This window comes from Manacus vitellinus, unplaced genomic scaffold, assembly GCF_001715985.3.
Source record: "Manacus vitellinus isolate BGI_N305 unplaced genomic scaffold, ASM171598v3 scaffold_33_pilon, whole genome shotgun sequence".
In the NCBI taxonomy this organism is placed as follows: domain Eukaryota; kingdom Metazoa; phylum Chordata; class Aves; order Passeriformes; family Pipridae; genus Manacus; species Manacus vitellinus.
Window position 1 is genome coordinate 7,834,634 of NW_021940478.1, and position 13,764 is coordinate 7,848,397.

Sequence of the window (13,764 nt, forward strand, 5' to 3'; positions counted from 1 at the left end):
CAGGACCATTCCCCAGAGTCACATCATGTGCCTGTTTCAGGCCATTTTGGATTACAGTGTTTTCTATAAGCCGGTCTCTGGTCACTAAGAACTTGAGGCAGAGGAAGGGATATGAAGGCACTGCATGGGAGACTATGCCAACAATAGATTATATATGCTGTCTGTGTGGGATGGGGAGGTTTTATCCCATGGGAAATTTTAATATATTGACATCTACTTTCACCTCAGTCTGTCCTTGTTGCTTAAGGGTTCCCATGATACAACAGACTAGTTTGCAGTAAAAGAATCTGCAGTGAAAATATGTGATCCAGGAATCAAGGCATGAGAAAAAACACACATACAGCATTTGAAAGTACCACATTATCTCCAGAGACCACAGATATTAAATTTGATCCAGAACAAAGCATTCACAGTTTCTCCAGCACGGGAAGATGCCAAAGAAGTCAAACATTTTCTGTAGAAAGTTCTATCTCACGGTATAGTTTTAAAAGAAGAAATGTATATATGTACTTATTTTTTAGGCAATCCTCCCCTCCTCTAATACACATCCCCCCATATGCCATACTTTCCACTTAGTGCTTCATCAGTCTGCTGCTAATATTTCAGAATTCCAAATAAAAAAGACCATGACTTGCCATTAAAAATAGTTGAGTGAAAGAGTCTTTTCCCTTCCCTAACCTTTCCATGGGAGGGTGGTCAGCTCAACTGGCACCCATACACACACTATTCCTCACCCATCTTTTTTTAAACTTCCTTTAGTAGGGTCCAAAGACTGTAGCCATATCAGACCAAGGTTGTGTCCCTCCATTAGAAAACTTTATACTTCAAGAATTCAGTTTTCATCAGAGAACGATGCTCAGATTTTTTCCCTTTTGATTTTGCTCCATCTGAAGCATATGCTGAAGTACACAGGAAACTCATCTACATAGAGTTCATCCTGAAGGCACACAGACATTGTGGTATGAGAAGGAAAGAGCACATTACTGGTTATGTTTCTCTTATCTGCACCACTTCCACTGCTGTTGCAAGAACACAGTAATCCTAAAGTGGATCTGTTATAAAAAAGAGCAGAGGAACTGACAGTGTAATATTTCAAGAGGTACTTTTGATTTATTTTGATTAAGCCACATCACCTTGCATGGCTGATTTTGTGTGCAATTACAAAACCAGCTAAACTGGCAAAATTCAGGAGGTGGCAACATGTGGCAGAAAATTCTGACACTGGCAGTGCTTTGAGGGCTGTGATGTGTCACCACACCTTTGCTCTGTTTTCAAGAGATAGTGCTGGTCAGGATGCAGTTTGTCACCCCATCACAGAAGTCCACCTTCCTGCATTCTCACCTCCCCTGACATTTACCTTTGGCATTTGCATCTGTTTGCTCTCTAATTGGATATTTCAACAAAAGAGCACAAAATCTGCTCAGCAAAGTGAGTTTTTGTTTATTCGTTGGCTGAACACAGTAAATGTCAAAGCCAGCAGAGAGAAAGCGGCTACCAAGAGGGATGTGGGTGAGCAGGGTGGCTCTTTCTGACATCAGGAGCTGATGGGAGATTCCCCCAGGGTTCACCAGGGGAGTTAGGGTGTAGTTACAAGAGTGCAAACCCAGTTCTCCTACATGGCGATCGCAGTAACAGGAACACTATATCCAATAATTACTGAACATCAGCCTCTCACTGGGATCACAGTTGCAGTACAGTCCCCATGCAGTAACACTTTTCCTTGGAGTTCTCCAGGGAAACACCAGTACTCTGAGGACCACACTAGTGGATACATAGGCAGCAGTTCTGCTGTCCCCTAGACCCACACCACACTGACAGCATCCCTCTCAACATGTACCTGTGCTGGGGCAGGATCAGAGAGTTTCACAGGTAACCACATTGCTGCCAGCCTCTCCAGGTACAGACAATATGGGACGGCTTTGCCAACCATATCCTATTCCTGTCCTAATCCACAAATTTGCAGGACAAACAGAAAATTGAAGTTTTGACAATTTGTATGTCTAGGTTCCTCAAATATGTAAGCTTTTAAGTGAAATTAAACCTAAAGCATTTTACATTGAATGCCCATCTTGAAATTTTCTCAAAGTTTACATTTCAAAAGTACCATTTCATACCAATTACAAGTTGTACAAGTGTAACTGTCATGCACTATTAAAACAAAAGACAAAGATTATTCGCTTTGGCATTTAGCCTTCTTGCAGTAGTAACTTAAATTTAAGTCACTAAAATCTTATTTGAAATTAGAACTGAGAGTAACATTTTGCAGATCAGTATTCCAATTCAGAAGCATCAGGAAAAATTTGTTTTCACATAAATCTTAGTGAATACTCCTAATACCTTATAGCAAGTGTTGTAGCATACCTTTCTCATAGATATCTTCTCCAAAGAACAAGCACTATTCTGTTCCATTGTTGAGAAAGCAAAACTCACTCTTTTCAGTACTACCATTTATAACAAAACAAACAGGACATAGCTGAAGCCTAAACACATAAATCCAGAAATTTCCCTTTGTATTTCCTATTTTACACAGTGTATTTTAAAACAGAAACGGATATGCTGTAGTCAGACGTTCTCAGGCCATCACCTAAATAGCAATCAAAAATTAATTCAGCAAACAGAAAAAAAAAAAAGCAAAAGAGAACAACAACAATCCACCCCCAAACAAAACAAACAAATAAACCCCCAAAAACATTGTGACAATACCAAAGACTTTGCAAATGCTCTGAGCAAGAGACCAAGCTCATATGATCTGGTCAAACAATTCAGTGCAGAGAGCATCTTTCAGCATCTTTATCCTGGACACAAACATCATCATGTGTGCCCCTCAATTCAAGACCTAACCTTTTTTTTATCCCAAAAGCAAAAAATAAAATTTAGTCTTGATGAAGGGTAAAATTTACTGAGTAAAACTGATGGGACGGCGAGAAAATGACCTTTCAAAGTTATTGTGTCTTTCCGATACTGAAATATCAGATTGATGGTCTGTATTTCTGCTGTTCAAGGTTAGCACTGCCAAGTTCATGATCACAATGTTTTACTCTGAATCACAGATTATTTGTTGTTTTTGGTGGACTGGAGGGTTCTATTTATTCACTAATTTGGATGTTGCCAAGAAAAGCCAGCTAGAAAAGGGGAAATCTCGTAACCAGGACCTGATCATATTTGGTTCTCCAACTAAGCTTTAGAAGTTTTAAATAAATCCAAAGCCAGTATTCTCAATCTCAAAGCTTAAATAAGTGAAGTTAAAGCCATACAGACCTCTGTAAATTATTTTTAAGAATCGTTTTTCTCTGCTGCCAGTTTATCCATTCTTCTCAAAGTCTAGTTAGTCAGCGCCTGGAAGAAGTGGAAGGTCTCCATCTGTTACTACTTCAAAGACAGCTATCCTGAGAGGAAATGTCAACCTGTCCAAGACATATGTTTCTAAACATATTAGACCTGCTGTCTCTGCCAAGATGCAATTAAACACTATCTAATCTTTAAAAAGCCTGCAAGAAATAAGTTTTAAATCCCACACTGAAGAATGACCTGCACTGAATAAAGTCAAGCTACATGGTGACTTTTAACAGCCTAATCTGTTTACACTAAGAGAATTTCCTGACCCAAGGTTCCCGCAGTAAGCTTGCAAGGATTGATTCATCTGCACTACAAGCAAGCCACAAGGGTTCTTAAACTGCTTCTACAGCAGGGCATTATGGCAAAGCAAGTTTATTTCATGGCCCTGGCAGTCTCTCCTTGACTCCAGAGGCACCCACTCCTTCTCTCCTCCTTTGTCTGCCCATGTTTATTCAATCCGGAGGTGAGCTTTTGTGGGGAGAAAGACCAGGGGAAAACTGACTTAAAACCAAATGAAACAATAAGCAGGTTTCTGCTTGTTTACACCCTTGAATCACTGTAGAGTCAGCAGTAGGTGGGAGCACCAGCCAGGGTAGGATGGGCATACCCAGAACAGGAGAGCCAGGTCAGCCTAGGCTGTCCCTGAGCTGCTGTGAGATTCTCCTACAGGGCAAAAGCTCCAGTCAGTTCCTGCACTGTCATTTTGAGATTTTGACTACTCCCAGCAATCAAGGTAGAAAAGATCAGACACATAAATAAAAGGTCCTCTCCTGCTTGGACAGGCAGGTGGGTTATTTCTCCCAGAAGTCCACTCCTGAGTGTGCTGCCATGGGCAGAGCCACACTGCAGCTGTTGGCCTTCAGACAAGTAGCACTGGCCAAGCAGGACATGCCTCAGTGGCCTGAAGGAGGGACAGAGACTATGGGTAAATAAATGTTTCCTAATCAGAACAGAAATCAAACTCAAAGCTGTCCTGGCAGAAAAACGCACTAGTACGTACAGTGCAAGTCCCACTAGGCACTAAAAAAATATCCCAGCCAGGATCCCAGCAAAAGACAGCACTGAGACAGCAGTACTATTCACATTAATACATGCTAGCATGACATGCTGCCAGCTTTGTCTGGCCATCTTTTTGTTTCCAAAATAACTAGGACATGAACTCTTTAATTGCTGCTATTATTCTTCATTGGATAGGAGCAGATTCCTTATTTTAGAAAAGTAACTGTCACACTGTCTCCTATCAGCAGCATGAGAGAAGAGGCAGCTGTGGTACATACTTTGGGTCACGCACTGGCTATTCTTTTTCTCTGTTTGGCACATGTTACTGACCCTAGACCCACACAGAACACTTACTCTAAGGAAAAGATCACCATTAAAGAAAAGGTCAGGAAAGAAGGAAAGGCACCTGCACAAATACTTTTTTATTGAAATGCAACACTCAGTCAAAAAGGATGAAGTTTTCTCCTTAAAAAGTCAAATCCATCAGGTTAAAGGTTTACAAGATGCAGATGGAATTTTGCGTATTTTCTTCCAGACTTAGCACAGACATTAACAAAAAAAATAAGCAGAATGGGACAACACTTTAGGCTGATTCACATATCTAAACTAGCACACGACATCTGAAAAGACTCATATGGGTAGAGTCAAGGTTGATATAATCAAAGCTTCTCCTGCCCAAGTTCCAAAGCACTGGAGTGCAGCAATTGAGTTTCTCTGTTGTAAAGATACAAGAGAAGCCATTTTTTCCAACAGATGACTAACGCTGACAGCTTTATTTATTTATTTAACTTTCAAAGCAGAGTCATTTTTAATGGATCTATAATTCAAAATCTCTTTAATTAATTTTCCTCAAGCTTCCTAGAAATGCAGATTTGGCTTTCTGCATTGAAAAACAAGTCAGTCAAGCTCTAAGCAGAAAAAAAAAAAAAAAACAACAAAAAAACCCCGAACATTTTAAAGTCAAAGCTATAAACGAAACAAAAATGGGATTTTATTAGGAACGCTGGTTGCAATTTCACCACATAAGCTACTTCCAGCATTATACAATCTTTTTAAGTTGCTCTTATTTTTCCTTCCTGCCTTCTATCCATTTTTACTTGCTATAATAAAAAACACTCTTCCCTTATATTGCTTTTTGCCTCACCACATTATTGATTCTGCTTCCTGCGTGTTTTTTGTTACTTTTCTTTTTTCTGACTCCGTAAACTTAGTGCTCTATATCCAGAAGACAGCTATGGTGCCTACCAGGACAGGACCAAAATCTGAGAGGTAGGAACAGTGGAACTGGAAAAGGTCCCTGAAGAGCTGACAGACTGACACTTTGTTCCTTCTGGACAGCAGTTTCACATCAAGCAGAAAACTCTAAGGATTTGTTTATTTAATTATTTTGGACAACAATCCCTGGTGCTTAAATGTCTATTGAACTCAATGTTGCACAGAGAGAATGCCCTTCTTGTTCCTCTAAGGAATTAATCTCAAGTGTTTGGATAACAGATAGTACATAAAGTAACCTACTTATGTCTTAGTACCAGGGCACACAGGTCGTCCCGTGTGCATTTTTAACAAAATCATCAATTATAGTGTACAGCACTCCAGCAGAACTTCTTACGCCCTCTTCCACTGAACCAAGGCACTTCTTACGTCCTTGTCGAGCCGAGGCATGCACAAACACTATGCTCCACTGCTGCTTCTGCCAGAGAGATTATTCCCCTCAGAGAACAAACAACAGCAGAATGAAATGTATGTCCTTAACCTAATATATTGAATACGTGAGGTAAGCCACTGATGGAGATGTATTTGCACTTAAATGCCTGACTGCATGGGAGAGGACTGAGGCATCACTTTACAAGACAGTATTTTGCTGTCCAAGAGGGTTGGCTTTGCCATGGGACTAGGACAGAAAGCTGGGAGGAGAAGCCACAAGAATTGTTAGCCTGTCCTGAACTCCTCCAAACACAAGGCAGTTAGAGAGAAATGCTGGGACATCCAGGACCTGGGGAAATCAGCCAGAGAGGTACAGGAACATGCATCCAGAATTTCTGATGCAAGTACTGAACCATGCTTCCTGCCACGGTTCAGCACAGACTCTCTTCATCAGGGGACATATTTCCAAGCCACTGAACCTTCTTTGAACACCCCTTCTCTCTAAGATATCAAGTCTAAATTCAAGATTATCTACAGTTGAAAGACTCCTTACTGAATGTATGTACTAAAGCAGACACACAACTCATATATGCAAAACTGGAGTAGTGATTGAGAAGATTTGCATATCATTCATTAGACTTCAGTAAACTGATTTCTTCTCTCACAATTCATACCATAACCAGAATTCAAAGAATGTGAATAAACAAGTTTCCAAGATACTAGCAAGCACTTAGGTCTCAACTTATCTGTAAAAACTACGTAAGTGTATGAACAAGTAATTTAAAAAGGGACCAGATGTTCTCAAAAGACAAAAACATAGCTCATACTTCTAGGTCCACCAGTAATTGCAGCATGAGACTTACAAACAAATTCATTCACAATGCAACTTCAAGTAGGTTTTTTTTAAAAAAGAGAAAAATGAGTGATATGAGCACACTCTGTAGACTGACAACAAATGAAACAAAGAATTAAAACAAAAGTGAACTTTTTATTGCATCTGACTAAATAATACGCTCTTGTGGAATTATTGCAATGAGCACTGCCTGCACATTTCATGCTTTGAGTGAAATTTAATTAACTTGAACTAGTAAAAATCCCACAGGGTTATGTTATTTGTAAGTGAGAAAATAGGAGTCATGTTTGCGTGACTGGGGGTGGAAATTTGGCTAGCCTTGTTAAACTATAGTTCCTCTTGAAAGACACATAAATATTTATGTGAATTTGTGTCCTGACATTTGTTGCCGGACTTGAATATTCAAAGTCACTACAGATAACTTCTAAATGTACCTTCCTCATACCCATGGCTTTTCCTCTATGCACATCCTGTTGCCATAACTTGGCTTACATTTTCCTGACGAGCTAACCTGTAGGGAGAGGCAGGAAAGGGAAGTAAAGCACTATTCATTCCTAGGTGATTTATGAACCTGTGTGTGCTTCCTTTTGCAGCAGAAAGTTGACACATGCACACAAGAAAAATGTGCATATGCCTGTGCTCTCACTGGAAGAAGCATCTGGGGAAAAAAAAAAATCCAGCCCTTTATGCTGTCTGTCTTAAGGGCGACTCTTGAGAATGTTGCTGCCCATCTCATTTCCAACACTATCCCATCCTGTTTTCAAGTTCTGCCAAGTGCAGGGATACAGACAAGGAACAGGGTAGCTAAAACTCAGTAAGGCAACATTCATAGCATAATATGCTTTATATGTACTACTTCTCTGTGATGCTCTCTGTAACAAATTCAGTTTCCTGCTAGGAAAAAAAGTAAAGAGAAAAGTTCCTCTTCATTTCCTTTCAAAAGCAGTGAGCTTTCAGCCACGCAATAGGGATGAGCAGACCTATGACTCTATTTGACATTGCTCAGATTAAAAAAAAGCTAAAAGAAATTAAAAAAAAAATCCATAAAATTGTAATTACAATCCTGAACAGATACAGTTACAAGTATTTGCACGACAGAAGGTAAGATTTGGTATACTGAGCATACCCAAACTGCTGGAGCTGGTCCGGAACAATTAAAAGACAGACACTTTAAATGATAAAAATGCAAGCTGTGTTCTGAACTGGGGAAATTGCAAGTGTACTCTAATCTCATTTGATTGTCATCATCACAAGTGTAACAACTGCAGTGTTCCATCTTAATCGCATTCCCAATTGACCAGTCATATAAAAAGTACCTCAAATAAAATTATTTCCTTGGGCTTTTTGTCACATTGACAACACACATGATTTTCAGAAACTGAAATGGAAAAACTGATTAAAATTAGATTCTGTTGCAATTCCTGCATTAACCAAACATCTAACCTGCCAAGGAGCTTTAGAAAGATATTCCTTTTACTCTCCTTTAAGACTTTGTGTAAATTAACTTCAAATCGGCTGCCTAAAATGGAACAGTTTTTCCAGGATTCAGGACAATTCTTCAAGGGCATCTCTGCTCCAGAATACAGTGTGTAGGGTTAAAGTTAGGATGAGAGTCCACACCCTAATGGCAGACACTGTGTCCCTTAAAGAGCTATGCCCACTCTGCCCATAAGAAAAGGAAATTCAGGGGAAGTACTGAGGTGAAAGAGGTGAACAGATTATGAGTTGTAATTTGACTGTAGTGAGGAAAGCAGTGTAGATCAAGGAAGATTTATACTTATAAGAAGAGTACTGTAATTCCAATAACCTTTTCCACTCTTGCATAAATTGAGCCCCCAGGCATTTGATAAAAGGCATGCCTCGTGCTTTTTTTGAACAGCTGGAGAGCTCCTACTGCATACTATTTTTTTGACAGTTCTCGCACAAAGCTATCCAAAATGTAGCAGTACTGTTTCCAGAAACTCACATCCTATCTCAATGTTGGAACAGTATGTGGTTGCTCTTTAAACAAAGTGGTTCTGTATCATTTAACAATTAATTGTCACTTTAAGGTGAGCCAGTTAAGATTTTTCGTTCAGTGGATCCCTCTGTGATCACTCCTACCAGATCTGCGTCAAGTGACTCAGAGAAGGGAAGGCTGGTTACATAAACAGAAGGTAGGTGGCTTAAAAACCTTGATCTTATCAGACCTGTCAGTGGAGAGAACTGACATTACTGCAGAGCTAACTCACATGTCAATGCACTGGAAAGGAGTCAGATGTTTTCCTCTGATTTAGGAACGCTTTGCAGAGTTATTTATTGAGCCAGTTCAGATTACACAGAATAGCTTCAGAGCCTGCGGTTTCCAGTGCTTCACCTGCCTTGCCTTGCCTTGGCTGTGCTTGTTACTGAAGAGTCAGGAGAGGAAAACTAAGAAGAAAATCAATTGTAGACTTGGAATGCTTCAGGATCTCAGAGCCTATATGCTCCTCTGAGGGAGGGGGTGGGGAAAGAAAAAAAGAAAAAGAAAAAAAGAAAAAGAAAAAAAGATATAAATCTCATGCTTTATATTAACACCTGACTGGAAGAAAAATTATTTTACAAATCCGACATCACTACAGCCGAACACCCAGAGGCTTCCATGCTCCATTGTGGCACTTGCTCATTCTTCAGCCTGAAGCAAACTTTCTAGCACACCCCTCTAGCTTTCCAGGATAAATGTTAAAAAAAAAAAAAAGTCTTAAGAAGTCATGTTTAGCCTCTCAGATCATTGCCTGTGTAACTTACAGGAGTAACAGGTTAGACTGACCTAGCTATAAATGAGAAAGACACATCACAGCTGGACATCTTAACCAGCCTGAAAGCCTTTGCCAAGCTTCTCCAGGCTTTTGAAACACCTACGATTTTCAACAGTGTTTCTATCTTTTTTTCTCCCAACAGTGAAAGATAAGCAACTCTGCTACTGTGCATCTGAGGGACACCCCTGCTTCCTTGCTCCAACCTGAGATGTCGTCTCCTTTCCAGCAAAGCTATTTCCAGAGCTTATTTACTAGTTCATTCAAGTCTAGACATCCTAATTTTGCAGCATAAACTGTAGCTCAGTCACCCATGAAACCGCTGAACAGCCTGCAATTGTGTGCAAATCCACACCATGGCTGAGCTCAGGTACAGTCATTAGTGATTGCACATAGCACTTTAATGGGAGGCTCTTTAAACCTGTCAGTAGCATTCGCCAGAAAAATATATCTCTTCCTCTCCTCTCCCTTAAATAGTTTAATTAATACCATCATCCTCGCTTCAGCTCCAGAAAGTGACAACAGCAGGGACACTGGCAAGGAAACAGACATAGCACAGGATGTGAACAGCTCTAGGGAAACTCTTGCTTCCCTTCACTCATTTAAAGGCCCTGCCCGGTGTGAGCCCACATTCCAGCTCTATCCCTCAAGCTTAGGCAGCACAAGAGACACTGTGCCCAGCAGAAGATCTCCAAAGGAAGCAAGGGACAAGATCAGAGGGCACATACCACTTACAACAGCACACCTGGTCTTCTCCAGAGGGAAGATGAGTGTCTTGCCTGGCAGAGGGCTAAGGAAGACATTGGGTCCAGCCTGACTTGGTCAGCAGCATGTGAGAGGAGAGGGCGTGCATGGAACAGGGAGGGGGGAACTCCTGCCCTCAGCCATGAGACCTCTTGCATCAGCTCATGCCAGCGAGCCCTAAGGAAGGGATCTGTGCTGAGTCAGCTGCAGTATATGCCCTTCTCCACAAGGATACAGGAAAAGACTGCCCTGCTGTCAGGGCCAAGGCAATGACCCAGTGAGACTAAAGTGATCCAGAAGCAACACCCTCCCCACCTTCAAGATTATCAGATTTGCTTTCTCCCGTGACTTCCACATTTCCCTAGTGTACTTTGTCCCACGAGTTGCAACCAGTAAGCAGAGCTATTTGCAGTCAGTGGCATGACTCACCTGCTACAGGAGTCCAGCAGACACTAGCAGAGGCATTACTCAGGTATGTGCCCCTGCTTAGGGCTCCCTCACCTCTTCCCCTCCCTCTCAGCCTGTCCAAAGGAAAACTCCTCTCAGGATCGGCTTAGGGCTTTCCACCTCAATGGCTAAACTCAAACTCCTCTTCTTCAGCTCAGCAGGAGGTTATGGTGCTGTGCATCCAGCTGTGCTGAGCTAGCAGGTACAGAATGCCCATCCTTCCTCTCTGGATGTGCATGCGGCAACAAATACCAGAACAAAAGGTACCCTCAGGCTGTCCCCTCCAGCCCCCCAGTCTACACTCTTTTCTACATTTAACTGCTGGGCAGGCCATACATCCCCTTCCAACCACTGTGGCCAGTGCTCCTTAGCACCCTTTCAGCACTTCTCTCTCCAGGAGATTTTGCTGCTGGTCCCAGTACACTCCTCCAACGAGGGGTGGCCCGTTTCTGCAGAAATCTGCTCAGCAAATATTGCAGGGGACCTCACCGGCATATCACAACAGGCAGGTCTAGCTCTGTGCACTGGATGACTGCTCGGTGTGGTGCACTGGGAAGTACTTTATCCTCCAGAAGCAAAGCTTCCTTGGGAGCTTGCTGGTGCCTCACCACACAAGATGTGTGCCAGCTGACGAGGAGCACAGGAACCCACTGAAGATTGGTACCAGGCAGGAAACCAGTTCTGGAAGACAGAAGCTCCTTATGTTCCACATCAGCATGAAACAAAAGCCTTTCAAAGCTGTGTGTGGTTGTTCAGTGGAAAAGGATTTGCTGCCTTTCATTTTCCTAGATGATGCAAGGACCCACAGCACCCAGGTTTATTGCTCCTCTGCTTCCCTCCTTCACACCAAGCATGATCAACTGCTAAAAGCCTGTCTCGATGCAGCTTCACTAGAAATTTCGCCTGAAACACCTTTTCCAACAAAACTGCAGCAGCAGCAGGAAAACTTTTCAGTTTAATAAATCAACATCCAGAAGTGGTTTCTTTAGATAAGCTCTGAACAGCTCCAGGCAAGAGGCTGTACTTGGAGGCCACAAGAAGTGAGCTCACCCCAACATCGAGGAAAGCCTGCAGAGGAGAACAGGCAGCTTGGGCTCAGTGCTGTGCCTCCACAGAAGACAGGCCTCATTCCTGGGCTCACTTAGCACCTTTGGGCAGACAGGTAGGAAAACAGTACTAGGCTATAAAGAGGAGTGTGGTTTGAATAGCGAAGGCAACTCAACCTTGGCAGCCCTGTGTTTTAAATAAGACAGCACTTTGGTGCTCTTCCCACTCCCAAAGCATTCAGAACTGTTATTTACAATTTCCCTTAGGCAGGCCATAAATCCAAGATCAACTAGCAAGCTCAACACAGCGTAAAAGGATCCCAGTGGCACACTAATTACCTTTGCAGGCTATGCAAGCCTATACAGTTTGCTTCTGCACAGTAGCTTTGGAAACTTTGGCTAATGACTGTGACTAGCAGATCAAACTTTCCACTTTCTATTGTTCTGTTCAGGGCAGCCAGCCGGGAATTCAGGGGCAACAAACCTCCAGGGGAAGAAATCAAGGCCATTAAGGGAAAGGGAAGAGGGGCTATGAATCATAATATTACTCTGCACAGGAATGCAATGGCATGCTATGGCCTCCAGCAGAAATGAAAAGATAGTAAATCCAGATTGAGAGGAAGCCTAATAGATTACAAGGGCTAAAACCAAAACCACCACCAAACAAAAAAAACTATTACTCCCATTCTCTTATGACTTCAGGGATTGCTTTTCTCCCGCTACTCTACACCAAGGTGACAACCTTTTTTTTTGTTTTGTTTAAATGAAAGTTTTTAATACAGTAAAAACCCACTCCCCTCGTCTCCTGAGACAGAAGGCCAGAAGACTTATCAGAGGTGCAGGTGCTGCATCTTTCACATTTTCTCACTTCCATGGAAATGAGCTGATGTTCAGCCTGCAGTTAATTTCACACAGATCTCTCCTAACACCTACTAGCTCTATTTATGTGTTCTCTATGCAGACAGCAGTGGTTATAGCAAACACCTGGGGGAAGTAAGGACAAAATATCAGACTCAAATCATTGCTCTGGACCAAGAAGAGCATGAAGTAACCAGAATATGCCATTTTCTGAATGAAAGCCTTGGATGGCAAGCTATTGTCTGGTTTAAGGCAACACAAACACTCTTTCACTCCAATCATAAAAAGGTCTGTAACGAAACATTTACTTAGTTGGCATTTCTGCATGCAAATCTTAGTTGCAATGACTCTCTTAAAAAAACATCCACCAACCAAGAAAATCTAACATGTTGCATTGGGCTGCGAAAAATTCCAACAAGCCTGTTATCCAGCTGAATGTTATACTGGTAACGGTTGAAGCCCCCTCCCATGGGAACCACAGATTAAATTACTTCCCAAAAAAAACCTATAAAGTCTTCAGTGGTAGTTTTGGGGTCTGGTGAAAAATTCTTACTAGAGATTACATAAGCAAAGGCAAGAAGAAGGAAAAAAGCCACGTATCTTGGATTCCATATCAGGTATAACAAAGTAGTGCAATACAGAACAAACTCCTGTCTCCTGCAGTCAGGCCATTTCCCCTTGGTGCAGACCAAAACCAAAACAAAAACTGGGGAACTTAATACTACAAAATACTCCATACAAAGTAACGATATTGTGCTAAATCTTGATGGGTTGGATGCCATCTACAATAGGAAATTAATAAAAGTTTATGAAGATCTGTACAGCAACTTCCAGGATATAATTAGATAATACTTTTACAGAGCCATAATAAAGAGGAGGAAGTTTTGTGTTTTCCTCAGTTGGTGTGGTACTACCTGTTAATTACAGATAGCTAAGGAAGCAGAAGATGATCTCTGGAACATATCCAAGGGACACAGATTAGGCTGATGGCATGTATGTACTCTCCATTCATGTACTCTCCAAAGGCAAGGCCTCCCAAAGGGGTTTTCAAATGTTTTGGCTA

The 13,764-nt window shown here is 41.7% G+C and overlaps 1 protein-coding gene across 1 annotated transcript in view; it reads right to left on the reverse strand.

Annotated features, from left to right (window-relative positions):
• Positions 1 to 13,764, reverse strand: part of SLC22A23 (solute carrier family 22 member 23) — a 105,882-nt gene that overhangs the window by 68,057 nt on the left and 24,061 nt on the right.